Genomic DNA, 15,398 nt, shown 5'->3' with positions numbered 1-15,398 from the left:
ATAATCGTTCATTTAACCGGACACGAGAATGGATTAATAGTCTATGGAATTATTAAAACAGGGGTGAAATTATGTACAAGGACACTTGGCATAATTGATAACAAAGTATTAAAACCTTGGGTTACACGCAGTCGATATCCTGGTGTAATTATTAAACAAAGTATTAAAACCTTGTTACAGTTTAAGTCCCCAATTAGTTGGAATATTTGACTTCGGGTATAAGAATAAATTGATGAGGACACTCGCACTTTAAATTTATGACCGATGGACTGTTATGGACAAAAACCAGACGGACATATTAAATAATCCAGAACAAAGGACAATTAACCCATGGGCATAAAACTAAAATCAACACGTCAACCATCATGGTTATGGAAGTTTAAATAAGCATAATATATTTTATTTCATATTTCCTCGTACTTTTATTTATTGTCATTTTAATTATTGTTATTTATTTTATATTGTTAGTTAAATATCGTCATTTACTTTACGCTTCGCTTAAAATATAAAATCGACAAACCGGTCATTAAACGGTAAAACCCCCTTTTATATATTATTAATATAATATATTTTGTACGAATATAATTGTTTAAAATATAGTGTGAAATAAGCCAGCTCCCTGTGGAATGAACCGGACTTACTAAAAACTACACTACTCTACGATTAGGTACACTGCCTATAGTGTTGTAGCAAGGTTTAGGTATATCCCATTTGTAAATAAATAATTAAAACTTGTGTAATTTGTATCGCTTTTCCTAGTAAAAATATAAACTATTTCATATCCCCACGCGCACACATCAGTAATCATCTTACCAACAGGAGAGAAAGTCTCATCATAATCAAGACCCTCTCTTTGACTAAAACCCTTTGCAACTAATCTAGCCTTATACCTATCAATTTCACCACTAGCTTTAAGTTTAATTTTATAAACCTATTTTGACCCAATAGCCTTTCTTCCTTCCTTCAGGAAGATCAACCATAACCCATGTATTGTTTCTCATTAAAGCATCAATTTCAGAATTCATAGCATCAACCCAATTTTTATCAAGACATGCTTCAGAATAACAAGTTGGTTCATGATATCGGCTAAAAAGTCATGTTTTTACCCCCATATTGAGTCCCGAAAGCATAAAGTTCAAAACTTTATCGGCAAAATAATCACTTTTTCGGTTAGATTTGTAGGTAAAGTAATTATGAAGGCGATGCAAGAAGAATCGAGAAAATCGGAGCTAAAACGAAGATTCTAGAGCGAAAACGGTGAAAGACAAGAAATTAAGTTACGATCCAGAAAAACCAGCTGACCAGGCCTGCCAAACGGCTTACCTAGCTCAGAAATGACCTGCCAAATGGCCAGGGCAAACGGCCTCTGCAAAAGGGCTGGCTTGGCAAACGGCCTGTGCAAACGGCCTGCCAAACGGCCTGCTAGCCGTTTGCAGGCAAAATCCAATTCTATTTAAAGGCTTTTTGTCATCCAATTTCAACACACCTCTCTTCACTCTCTCACTACAATACACTTTCTCTCACTAGAGCTTTCAAGGCCTTTTCACCTTCGAGCGGAAAATTATGTACCCGGAGGAGAACGTCGAAGATTGTAATAAGAGCGGTCTAGAGGATGTCAGCACTTGTAATGGTCCAGATCTCGTCTGTAAACGGTGAACGCTTTCCTTAATTTAATAAAGTTATCTTGTTATCTTAAGTTACTTTCATCTTGCATGCCTATCTGTCTGTTGCAAATGTTTATTATATGTTGAATACTTTATCTGAAACTTATGCTATTGTTATGCTGAAACCCTGACGGTTTAGAAGTTTAATTTACGGATCACCCTTTCCGCTTATTCACGTGGCTATAACCTAGTATTAGGACTTGATCAACCCTAGAACATGGGTAAGTAGTTATGTGTGCTTAACGTCACAATAGGGATATAGTACCTACGTATTAATAATCATTTATTCATCAAAGAAGAGCTGCCCATTTAGGTTGTGATTAGAGTAGATAACATAGAGTTCAGTGAACACTAGTTTGCTCAAAAGCATGATTCGCGTCAGAAGCAACGTTCTTGAGATGTTGTAAGATGATCCAGGGTTGAATAAGTGATCGCAAAGGAGAGACCTCTAATCCAATTAGCAGTACCTTAGAATATCTAAGATTGCACATCTATTAATGTTAAGGCATAGCACAGTGTTAAGTGGTGGAATATTGCTTTAGTTAGACTAACTAGGATTAAGAAAAGCTGAGACTTTCCTTTAAGGATATACCACTTTGTTCATGTACCTAGGATTCTATCCATAAGGTCGTTTAAACCCTCTAGGTTAACGTTGGGAGTAGGGATATCCGTCTTAGCCAGAATCTTCAAGGCCTAAACTCTTAGTGACAAATCAGTTAGGATTAAAGTCCAATTGATTGAGGTTTAGTGTTTATTCTAGGAAGTTAACTCCTGCAATAACTCCTCGTCAGAATTCTATTCTCCATACCTATCTATCTCTATCTTTATAAGTTCAATTACTGTTCTATTTAGTAATCTTAACCTATCACCTCTTGTCACTAGGGTTAACTATATAGGCGCTTTTGTCCCACGTTACTGAACAAACATACAAAAATACGAACCTGAGTTATATTTATCACTTACTCGTTAAAAGGAAGACAAGTAGGTGAGTTATAGCTAGGAAACCCCAGCTAAATATAAATGATAAAACCATTACTCTCTTTTGGTAGCCAATTCTGACGTGTTGCGACCTAACGACACCGCACAAATAAAACCGTCCGTTTTGGCCATATCAGTTCAACACTTTTATTCAAATTAGAAACAAAACTCAGATTCTCACTGCTAAGATTAACATAACACATGACTTTATTAATATCATATTTAGCATTAGCATTTAACACATAATCATTAAATTTAATAGGAATTCTAGTAGGTCTACTAGATCTTCTTAACTCAGAAGTCTCCCCTAAATTAGTTTGATTATCAACATTTATATTAGTTTGATTTTGAACATTGCCCTCAGGAGAGCTAGTGTTATCACTAGCAATATCATCAAGTGTTGCATCAAGAGTATTATCTTCTGTTTCACAAATAGTGTCACTAGAAGAATCACACTCTGTGCCATCACTTATTTCAGACTCTCTCCTTTCATCATTGGGACTTTGGGTATTGGTATTTTGACTCTTAACAAACACTTGATCAAAGAAATTTAAATGATTAATATCATTTGCAGACACAACAGTACAATCTTTTTGTTTAAAAGGAAAAATAGTTTCATAAAACTTAACATCTGTAGAATAAAACACACTTTTTGACTCAAGACTCAAAAGTTTATAACCTTTTTTCTCAGAAGAATAACCAATAAGAATACATTTTTCAGTTCTAGAGCTAAACATATCATGATTATTTAAAACAATAGAAAAACAGAGACAACCAAAAACCCTTAAATGAGAGAGATTAGGTTTTTGTTGATATACTAACTCAAAAGGAGACCTCCCAGAAAGGACAGAAGATGGTAATCTGTTAATCAAATAACAAGCAGTAAGCACACATTCAGTCCACATATAAAGAGGTATCCCCCTTGAAACATAAGACTTCTAGCTATATTTAGCAGATGTCTATGTTTCCTTTCGGCCACACCATTTTGTTGAGGGGTATATGCAGTAGTAGTTTGATGAGTTATGCCATTAGAGTTACAAAAAACATCCATTCTAGTGTTAACAAATCCAGTTCCATTGTCACTTCTAATAACTTTAACATTAGCATTAAACTGATTCTTAAGAATAGAATGTTATGTCACAAAATTCTCAAACACTTCATCTTTGGTTTAATTTAAGAAAATCCACACTGCTCTAGTATAATCATCAACTACAGTAAGAAAATATTTGTACCCCTCTTTACTTGCAGCTTTATAGGGTCCCCACAAGTCAAGATGTAACATATCTCCAAGTTTTAAACTTCTATGTTCACTTAAAGAAAAAGGTTCTCTTGTTTGTTTGGCTTGATGACAAATATCACAAGGTTCAGTATTATTATGATTAGTAAACTTTAAACTATCACTTAAAATGTTTAAAACTTGACTTGCAGGATGGCCTAATCTAGAATGCTAAAGTTTCATAGTGCATGCAGAAGAATTATTACTAATACTTAACACATATTTCTTAAACATGTATAAACCATCTTGTTCATCACCAATCCCCACAACTTTGTTTATCACCAAATCCTGAAAAAAGCAATTTGTCCCATTAAAACCAGCAAAAAATTTATTACTCTTAGTTAACTTATTGACAGATAAAAGATTTACACAATATTCAGGAATGTATAAAACATTAAAAAGAGTTATAAAATCGTTGATTTTAATATTTCCATCCTTAACAATTTTAGCATGAGTATCATTAGGATGACTAACACTAATATTCATATTGGACACATCAACACTTGCAAAAAGTTCATCATCATTGCAAACCATATGTTGGTTTGCACCAGAATCAATAATCCAATTATTTTTGTGATTTTTATTTTTTAAAAACATGTTGTTACAAAAAAAAATTCAAAATTAGAATTAAATTTACTACTATTATTCCAAAATGTACCTGATAAGTTGGAATTCATAGAAGTAGTAGCACCATTTTGTTTGTCATTAGTGAGACTTATCAACTTTGAAATCTGTTCAACAGTGAAATGAGAACTACTAGCAGACTCATTAGATTTTTCAAAAACACAATTATTATTATTTGCAGTAAACTTAGGTGCTCCTTGATTAAAAGGTTTTCTAATGTATCCAGGAGGATAACCTATAACTTCAAAACACCTATCCACAGTATGTCCAATCATGCCACATTTAGCACATTTATAATTGGCATTTAAACCCCTACCCATACCAGGTTTTTTTTATTAGCATTAGTGTTATTATTATTATTAAACCTGTTAAAAGTATTAGGTTGAGATTTAACAACAAAAGCAGAGTTTTGAACTTTAGTTTCAGTTGAATGAGAAGCAAAATTTCTGTGGGACTCTTCCCTTGATATAACAGCAAAGGTTGTTTTAACACTGGGAAGAGGATCAGTCATAAGAAGATTACTTCTTATAGGCTGATGAACCTCATCAAGTCCTATAAGAAACTGCATAAGTTTCATGACATTGGTATGATTCACAAAATCGGCATTAGCAGCACATACACAAGCAGGTAATTTAATAAGAGCATCATATTGTTTCCACAAAGTATTCAACTTATGATAATACTCAGATACACTGGAACCTCCTTGTGTAAAAGAATTAATCTGTTTATGTTAATTAAAAGTAATTGATCCATCAATTTTATCATAAGTTTACTTAAGTTCTTGCCACACAGTAACAGAACTGTTAGAAAAAATTTGTCCAAGATATAATTCATCTGAAATAGATGTCAAAATCCAAGTTAAAACAACATAATTATATCTGTCCCATTGATTAGCTAAAACATCATCTTTTTCATAATCTGATCTTTTACAAGTTCCATCAATAAAACCCTTTTTATTTTTAGTGTTTAAAGCAAGAAGCATAGCTCTGCTCCAAATATTATAATTCTCAGTTCCTTTCAACTTAATTGACACAAGAGCAGTTCCTGTAGTATCACTAGCATGCAAATATAAAGGATCACCAAAATCTAACTTATTAACTAAAGTAACAGAACTACTGACATCATCATCACCATCCATATTAGTAAACACAGAAAAAACAGTACAAACAAGTAATCAAGAAATCAAATAACAAGTAAAACAAAAAAGAAATCACAGAAAAATAACAAATAGCACACAAAACCGCAACAAATCCACGGTTCAGACACCTGTAAGGAAAAGAAACAAACCCCCAATCGAATGGTTACTAGCCAGGCAACCTGTAGATATGATTTACAGTTTAATTGGTCTAGATCAATCTACGCTTGATCAGGTATTCATAAATCTCAAGGATCTAGATCAAGAGTTGGGCGTAGAGATCTGATCAGGGTAAAATAAAGCACAAATAAACACGAGACTCCCCTATTAGAGTGAAAACTCTAATCTGATGAAGAAACACATAGAAGTAATGAATAAGAAGCAGCGGAAGACAATCAATAACTAGTTCTTCAAGATCGGCCAAGAAGAACAAACCGTAACCCTAATTTTTCAAAATTAAGGTTTTCAGAAGAACACCACGATTCTGTCAACAATCGGTTGATAGAAACACCACAAAACATAATAGAACCACCAGTAATCAATTAGAGATCGATCTACTCTGATACCATGAAAAGTAATACGAATCAAACACCATAAACAATCAAATCTCCAAAGCAGAGATTTATTTCTCTTTCGAATAACCACAGCAATACAACAAATACAATCTTATTATTTTGATAAAAGATTGTTAAGATCCAAACAAATTGAAACCAAAATTACAAGATCATAATAGATGATCAATCGGCTAGAGAAGAAAGAGATCAACACACATAAATCACCAGAATGAATCGATCACACAATAACCCTAGTATCTATGCTATATATATAAATTAAGAATGACAAGTTTAGCCCCTCTTGAATGGTCAGCTATAATCCTTGAGCACCAAGTAATTCCATAAGTTCCATTCCAGCCCTCATGTTTCTTTAGTTTTATCACCAGCCATCCAAGATCATCCATCTTGACATTTAACTACAAACGCATAAAATAAACAAAGTAAAAAAAGAATAAAATAACAAGAATAAGATTGTAAACATAATATAATTCATCAACTACCGTTAAATTTAGCGATGTCCTATACAAATCGTAGAATACTTTGTTCAAAAAAATTTCAAACTAGTGGTGTCCTGTGACCCGACGGGTATACACATAGAACCGCCACTGCTTCTCAAAAAATTTCGCAGCTGATATTCAACAAAAGACATACGGATTTGATATACAAGTGGTAGCATTCACCATGTTGCACACAATATGATCTTTCTTACCTATATAACAATGCATGAAATGTTGATGAGAACTAAAGAAACCAAATGAACATAAATACAAATGAGTCGAAATAGGCGTGTTGGATATCGTTAAAAATGGGTTGTTTTTAGTACATGTAAAAATGGGTCAGGTCCAGTTGATACGTGAACTCTGTATCTATTGTCTCATTAAGTCAACACTTCAAATATATATATACAAAAGCATAGTATTGCAATAATAAAATGAACCTATAAAACAAACAGACTCAATTGCAAACCGAAAGCATAATGTTACAATCTGCATATAAATCGAGTGATTTATCATAAAGAAGAGGCTTGTGAGACATGAGATGTTACGTATGTATAGATATTGAGCTCGTGGGTTGTTGAGTATATGATTATTACCTTTTGTACATGTTGAATGAGAGTAGATGTTTCTGTTCATTCGGCTAAGAGTGCTCGTATCGGTACCGCGGTTGGTACTGTTTTTGAGCCCGTGCTCGAATCATATCGATACTAGCACTCCGTCGTTAGCTCCGCGATTGTACACCGTACTCCACTTTTTCGTTGATCGACATTTTGAATCACGGATACATTAGTGAACGTTTGAGGTTAACGGTAACAAAATTTGAACTTCCATTTTCGAGGCTATATATACTTATATATGAACACAACACACACACTCAAACACAAACACAACACACACACACTCAAACACAAACACAACACACACACTCTCTGGTTCACTAAATATATAAATACAAACACTCTCGTTCGATCAAAAAAACACACTCAAACATAAACACACAATGTCGTGTTTAACTGTTTTGATGGATGTTTGGTACGGGGAACAACTAAGCGAAGATTGGAAGCTATATCTGGAAGGGCAGTGCAAGTCGTTCGAGTCACTAGATATCACCTACTGGGATATGGGGAGTTTGTTCGACTACATTCGCTAACATGTTGACTTCGAGTCCTCGGATTTTGCTTGGTGTGATCCAGAAACCGATAAGTTTGAGTTTATCACGACCGAAAAAGAATGGAATGAAATTGTCAGGAGAGCCTTACTTAAATGCAACCGAATCGAGTTGTATTGTATTGGTATTTGGACCCGGCAATTCAACACCCGACCTCATCCTCACTACCCGCATAACAGTAGCAATGAGGGTTACGTGAGTGACGACACGATCAGTTGTATTGAACTTGTTTTTTTAGGACTTTGTAATCGTTTTTTTTTTTTTTAAATTTAAGACTTTGTAATGTTTTTTTTAGGACTGTGTAATGTTTTTATTTTTATTTTTTTAGCAATTGTAATGTTTTATTTTTATTTTTAGGAATTTGTAATATTTTTTTTATTAATAAAACTTTTATTTTTAGGATTTTAATCTATAGTTAATATTAAATACTATAATGATGATGTCATTATTAGGTTAATTCTTTTATTAAGAAAAAATCAAAAAAGAAAAAAAAAATTAAGCATGGTGGGTGCTATCATTAATCTAAATAATTTTGAATTAAAATTTAAATCTTATTAATTAATTATTATTATTAAATCTTATTAATAATTATTTTAATTATTAAAATTAAATTATTTTAAATTATTTTAATTAATTATTTGAATTGAATACGAGAAGGTATAAAAGCTAGGCAGAAGGAAACCAATTCGAAATTTATATTTTAATTTACATTTTAAAATAAAATGACAACCAATATTATTTCTTATGATTGAATGTGGATTGTTTAATATGCATTTTAGGTATTTAATAAAATGTTCAGCTGACGAGTTTCTTAGTCGGACTTTGTGGTTCCACGGGTGATTAAACTAAATAACTTTAGCATTTACGTTCACTTAAGATCAAAAACATATCATTAAACTGTTTCGTTTAAACAAACCCGTGATTTCACGGGTCATTTCACTAGTTGTTATATATAAGTTAATAATATAAAAATTTAATATAAAAATAGAGGTGGGACCAAGTGATAAGTACGTCATGGATGTTAGCAGTTTAGTGATTGGTTAGTGATGAGAAGTAAGTGCTGATGTGGCACTGATGTAGCAGTCAGTGATCTCATGACGGACCGTTATGGTTGAGAATGGTCTAAAAGAATTGTTCTCAGAAACTCCAAGAAGCGTGATCATGTCAAAACAAATAAGTGATCACCTCTAACGTTCAACAATAGAATGCAAAAAACCTATGCAAACAAAGGAAGCTAAAATTACATTATTCCACCAAAAATGAGCGGTTGGTGGCATGCTTCCTTTAGGAGAGGTCAGGAGTTCGACCCCCGTTAACTACATATTAAAAAACACAATTTCATCCCTGCCATGAAGTATCCACCCATGGCACATTTCCCATATCGTTTTGGGGGGGGGGGGTTTACTTGGCCGTGCCCTTGGATCGGTTTCAAGGTTTCCTCCCGGGCAACGATGGAGGCGGGGTTATTATCCCTGCATAGACATAGTCAAAACGGGAGATGATCGCAACGAGTGGTAAAGTCCCCCTCGGGTGATCCCAATCGCTGTTAAAAAAAAACAACAACAAAAGATAACACAAATAGGGAACAACTGACACCACCTTTAAATTCAAGCCAAATGTAATATAATTATTTATTATTATTATTATTATTATTATTATTATTATTATTATTATTATTATTATTATTATTATTATTATTATTTTTATTATTATTTTTATTTATTATTATTATTATTTATTATTATTATTATTAAATAATAATAATAATAATAATAATAATAATAATAATAATAATCTCTTTATCTCTTTATATTATAATAACAAAGTTAAAAATACATCATCTAAAAATCAAATCACTAATAATAATAATAATAATAATAATAATAATAATAATAATAATAATAATAATAATATCTTTATCTCTTTATATTATAATAACAAAATTAAAAATACATCATTTAAAAATCAAATCACTAATCCTAGCCTTCCATTGTCATTAACATCCATAATCTAGACCATTCAAATTTTTCAGATCAAGATTATTAAATTACCCTTTTAATTAACATGGGGCGGATTAAAACTCAAAAAATAGGGTTATGATACGTATTCAAACCTCACAAAATTCTCTCTTTAGCTTTTCCAAACTCAAAACCGCCCGAGTTTAATTTTCATCGGAACAGTCGACTTCCGCATCATTAATCTAAAATTTCAGATCAGTTCAAATTAGGTTTGATTTTACTATTTCGTGTTTTTATTCAATTTCCTATTTTCCACTATCAAAAATAGGGTTATGATGTATCTGGATCTTCTTGCAGCTGATACGATTTATTGAATTATCCACCAATTAGATGATGATTGTAATTATCATTTTGGGTTTTGTTGGCTGCAATGTCGATAGATGTTTGCGTTTTTCCACCCTTGTCCTCAATAGTTTTATTATTTGTGGATTCGAGGTAATTGTAGAAAACATAGTTTGTTTATGGTGGGTAACTGGGTATGGAAGATACTTTCAATTCGATTTATTTTTGGATCTGTTTTTGAATGATGATTGATTGATCTTCTTCTTTATAATTGGTTTAATTTCACCACCACTTAATTCATGATTATTCTTCTTAAACCTTTGAGAACACTTAAAATCCTAATTGTAGTTTTCAAGAATGTTTGATAAATGTGCTCGCCCAGAATCTTACATTCGTCATCGTCGATACGATAGCATCTTTTTGTAGTTTTTATGGTTATATAATGTAATATTTGACTTACTTGATACAATTACATGTGAAAAAATAATTAATTGTAGGGTAGGTGACAATTTTAATACCTCAATGAATATTTTTTGAAGTTAAATTGCTAATTTTTTATTCTATTTTTACTTGTTTGATTTTGCAGGGATTGTTATTAAATTTTGTAGGTCGTGTTCTTGAACATGCAATGGTAGATACTTTTCTTAAAATTAATAAAAGATGTACAAAGTTTACATGATGATATTTTATTTATATGTAGTATATTTTAATTTGTTTGGTAAAACTCAAATTAGGTCAACCCACAAACAGTTTTTTGCCCAATTACAAATTGGCATACGAAAAAGTGTATGATTATTTCTTCAAGAGATTCTAATATCTAATGAGACATTGATGTTGGCATGCCCACCGTCGATTCTTTCTAGGAAGTATTATCGCAGTAGCATAATATATTTTGATATGAGAAAGTATTCATGATGTACATTTTTTTAAAAAAAAAAGGAAAACTTACACCAGTTTTCTTATTGTTTTTATGCCGTGAATAATTGACTAATTTTATCGATTGATTGAATATCTTAATTAAACTTCACTTGAAATCAGTGTGACGACCCATTGAAAAGGGGTGTTTTTCATTGCCATTTATATTAATTGTATGTATGTATTATTGAAATTGCAAGGTCACAAATGTACGAATAGGCACTGCATGTTTTATCTTATGGAGCTATGGAGATTGACTTCTTTTTAGCTGCATCAACACATATGTGATGACTGTTAGTAAAGTTGTGCACAAGATCGTTTGCCATATGACCAACATTAAACCTAACTTGCAAGAAATTATATCATATACTAAAATTAATTTTGTGCATTTGTATTTGTTATAGAAAGTTACACTATCTTAAAACCAAGAGTTTTGGAGATGGATTACGGTCAATGTGTGATTGTTTTTAATGTTGATCCGGCTACTTCTTTGAATGTTTTATGCTCATGATGTGACAGTTCTTGCAGGAAATCGTATAGGTCTCCATATAGATGCAAATGCTATGGTTCAGTTACTTCGAAGTCTTAATATTCACATTGGTATGTTAATCTCTATGTCATCCTTCAATTTCATGATACTATTCTATTTATGTTCTAAAACACGCATACTCGCGAATAGTTCGATGCCGGCCGTCTTTAATTTGTATTGGTTTAAAAAGCTAAGATCTCAATATTGCTTTACAATGAATTGTTTCAATGCTCAGAAACACGTCAAAAGTCAGCAATATGGATTTTTTGTTCATGTCTTAAATTTGTCTCTTAGAAAGACCGCTATTAAGATACTATAATGACCCTATTCATATTTTTCTGAATGCCGCACAATATTTTGGGGTTAAAAGTATACAATTTTTAGCCATCACAGGATGGCCAAAGGTCTAATGTATAATATAAGTGCTTTATTTAGTTAGATGATTAGATGCCATTTTCTAATTCATTAATGTTAGAGCAATTAACAATGGCTATTAGCTATTTCTTTGTCACAAGTTTTCAATAAACATTTGTCACAAGGTTTAAAGAAAACATAATAAAGTTCGTGTTTCATGTTTCTTTTTATTTGCATTTAGATTAGATTGAATTTGAGAAAAGGGGTCAAAAGTGGAGAATGATAATACAAACTGAAAAATAAACATGGAGACAACATGTCTTTTATTTAATTAGTTTTTATTTTTATTTTATTTTTCATAATTAAGGTTATAAATCAAATTTCTTACATGTATTTTTATTAAATGCAGGATTCGGTATATGGGTGATCATTATAAATTACCATTACAAAGATGAAATGGGTCAATTCTACATCTTAATAGCTGATATGGGTCTAAACGTATACTGGGTGTTGGGTCAAAAATGATACTTTAATGAAGATAAAAACTGAATGTGTCAAAGTGGAAACTGGTGTTGTGTGTTCATTATAAATTACCATTACTAAGTTGAAATGGGTCAATCTGCATATCTATAGCTGTTATGTATCAGTTATGTATCATGTTGTGCACTTTTGGGTCGAAAATAACACTTTAATGAAGAAAAAAACTGCATAATTATTTAAGTTAAAAATAATTTAATTACATTATAATTAAACATTTTAAATCTGCATGTATAAGGGTAAAGACCTTTCAAGACTAATTTCATGAGTCTATCATTCATTTAATAACATAATTATAATGAACATAACTATATTAACATAATCTGAGCTTTTTTACTTTTTAGGTTTTGACGGAGTAGATGTCCGCCTTTATTAACAGAATGGTAAATCGTTTAATAATCTTTTATTGGTTTACCTATCTATCTTAGTATGCGTACGTGTTGTGTATTATATTTCTAAATGATATTATGCTTATGATTAACTGGTTACATAGCAGATTTTGGTATCATCATAGCAGAGGGCAGTCTTAAAAGCCAAAAATAATTTTATTGTAGATCAATATTTGTGTAGCCCAACTTATATTTTTGGGAGCTAATTGTGTGTTGTTACGAGTAAAGGTAGAACAAGCCAAGGAGGGAGGGAATTGTGTCGCATAAATTTGACATTATGAAGCAAAAGTAAGTTTATATTGCTTGTCGATTGTTTTTCTGTTTTCTGGTATCTATTTAAATTTTACATGCAATTTCTTGATTAGAAAAAGAGGAAAACGAGAATGAAATTGTCGACAAAACAATTTATATGAGCTGAAAAAGAAGGATGCCAAGTTAGATGCCGTTCATATACCTTTTGGTACATGAATGCCTCATACTGAACGTTGTATTATAATTTAGAATTTAAACATTTTGTAACTATAATGTATAACAAAAACTTTATTTTTTTAATTCTAGTGTATAACAAAAATTTTATTTTGTAGCCCTGCGAATTCGCGTTATTACCAATCATTCAAAAAAATTTATTCACAAACATACATTTAAAAAAAACCCGCCAAGTCGCGGGCTTTAAGCTAATAATAATAATAATAATAATAATAATAATAATAATAATAATAATAATAATAATAATAATAATAATAATAATAATAATAATAATAATAATAATAATAATAATAATAATAATAATAATAATAATAATAATAATAATAATAATAATAATAATAATAATAATAATAATAATAATAATAATAATAATAATAATAATAATAATAATAATAATAATAATAATAATAATAATAATAATAATAATAATAATAATAATAATAATAATAATAATAATAATAATAATAATAATAATAATAATAATAATAATAATAATAATAATAATAATAATAATAATAATAATAATAATAATAATAATAATAATAATAATAATAATAATAATAATAATAATAATAATAATAATAATAATAATAATAATAATAATAATAATAATAATAATAATAATAATAATAATAATAATAATAATAATAATAATAATAATAATAATAATAATAATAATAATAATAATAATAATAATAATAATAATAATAATAATAATAATAATAATAATAATAATAATAATAATAATAATAATAATAATAATAATAATAATAATAATAATAATAATAATAATAATAATAATAATAATAATAATAATAATAATAATAATATTTTCTTGCATATTCATGTGTACTAAATATATAAATGATTATACTCTCTTCCTTCAAAAATAAATGTCCACCTTACTATTTATATTTGTTTCATAGTAATTATTAACTTGCAAAAATAACAACTAAACACCAACAAACTCTTCAATTTACTCTTATTTATTATTCTTAATAATTTAAATTTTAATTAAATTTAATCAAGCTTACCTTAATTATAAGAACAAAATCGACATTTATCATGTTTATGTTAAAACCAACAAAAATTTCTCTGGGACACTTTTTAAGAGACGGGGGAATATTATTTAATCTAACTTTGTTAGTTGTTAATTAGAACAAATTCCCTTTTGAAATCCATCTATTAGGCCTATGACCCTTAGTAAAAGTAAAATAGGAACAGCTCATTTGAGAACGTCTAGTCGTAAAACCATTTGATATACTGAATTACGTGGGCTTCAGTCCAGATTCTATGGATCATTGGATCGGATTATGTATTTAAATTTAGAGGCATTATCATATATACCCTTATTAATATTTAAAATTATATATATACTCAACTAAATTACATAATATCATATATACCCAATAAAAGTGATCAAACACTTATAATTACTCATTTTATACTTTGAAAAACTAAATCTAAACCGAAACCCTATATCTGAAATATAACTCCTAAACTCTAAACATTAAACCCTACACTCTAAACCTAAACCTAAACCCTAAAGCTAAACTTAAACCCTAAAACAAAAGCTAAACCCTGAACTCTTACTTTAAAGCTAAACCTAAACTCCAAAGTTAAACGTAAACCATAAACTCCAAACTTAACTCTAAACCCTAAACTCTAAACATAAACCCTAAAGCTAAAGCTAAACCCTAAACTCTACACACTAACACTAAAGCTAAACCCTAAAATCCAAAGCTAAATTTTAATCCTAAACCCTAAAACTAAACCTAAACCCTAAAGCTAAAACTAAACCCTATAGCTAAATCCGAAACCTACACTTAAATATCTTTTAATGAAAAGAGTAATTATGAGAGTTTTAGTATTTATATTAGGTATATTTGTTATTATTTTACTTAGTTGGATACATATCTTACTTTTTAAAGGTTAATAAGGCTATATATATATATATATATATATATATATATATATATATATATATATATA

The 15,398-nt window shown here is 30.0% G+C and overlaps 1 long non-coding RNA gene across 6 annotated transcripts; it reads left to right on the top strand.

The window, feature by feature from the left end:
- Nucleotides 1–9,990: 9,990 nt before the first annotated feature.
- LOC139855370 (uncharacterized) lies at nt 9,991–13,478 on the top strand. 6 transcript variants are annotated; one of them, XR_011761406.1, is made up of 7 exons: nt 9,991–10,123; nt 10,783–10,827; nt 11,640–11,711; nt 12,404–12,454; nt 12,876–12,914; nt 13,149–13,208; nt 13,286–13,478. It is a non-coding gene; the product is annotated as an uncharacterized lncRNA (long non-coding RNA). The 6 variants fall into 6 exon arrangements; XR_011761407.1 differs by lacking the exon at nt 9,991–10,123 and adding an exon at nt 10,169–10,349; XR_011761405.1 differs by lacking the exon at nt 12,404–12,454.
- Nucleotides 13,479–15,398: the final 1,920 nt, after the last annotated feature.

The sequence above is a fragment of the Rutidosis leptorrhynchoides genome, chromosome 6, assembly GCF_046630445.1.
Source record: "Rutidosis leptorrhynchoides isolate AG116_Rl617_1_P2 chromosome 6, CSIRO_AGI_Rlap_v1, whole genome shotgun sequence".
Classification (NCBI taxonomy): domain Eukaryota; kingdom Viridiplantae; phylum Streptophyta; class Magnoliopsida; order Asterales; family Asteraceae; genus Rutidosis; species Rutidosis leptorrhynchoides.
The sequence above is the reverse complement of the archived record's forward strand: the minus strand, read 5'-3'. Positions and strand labels throughout refer to the sequence as shown.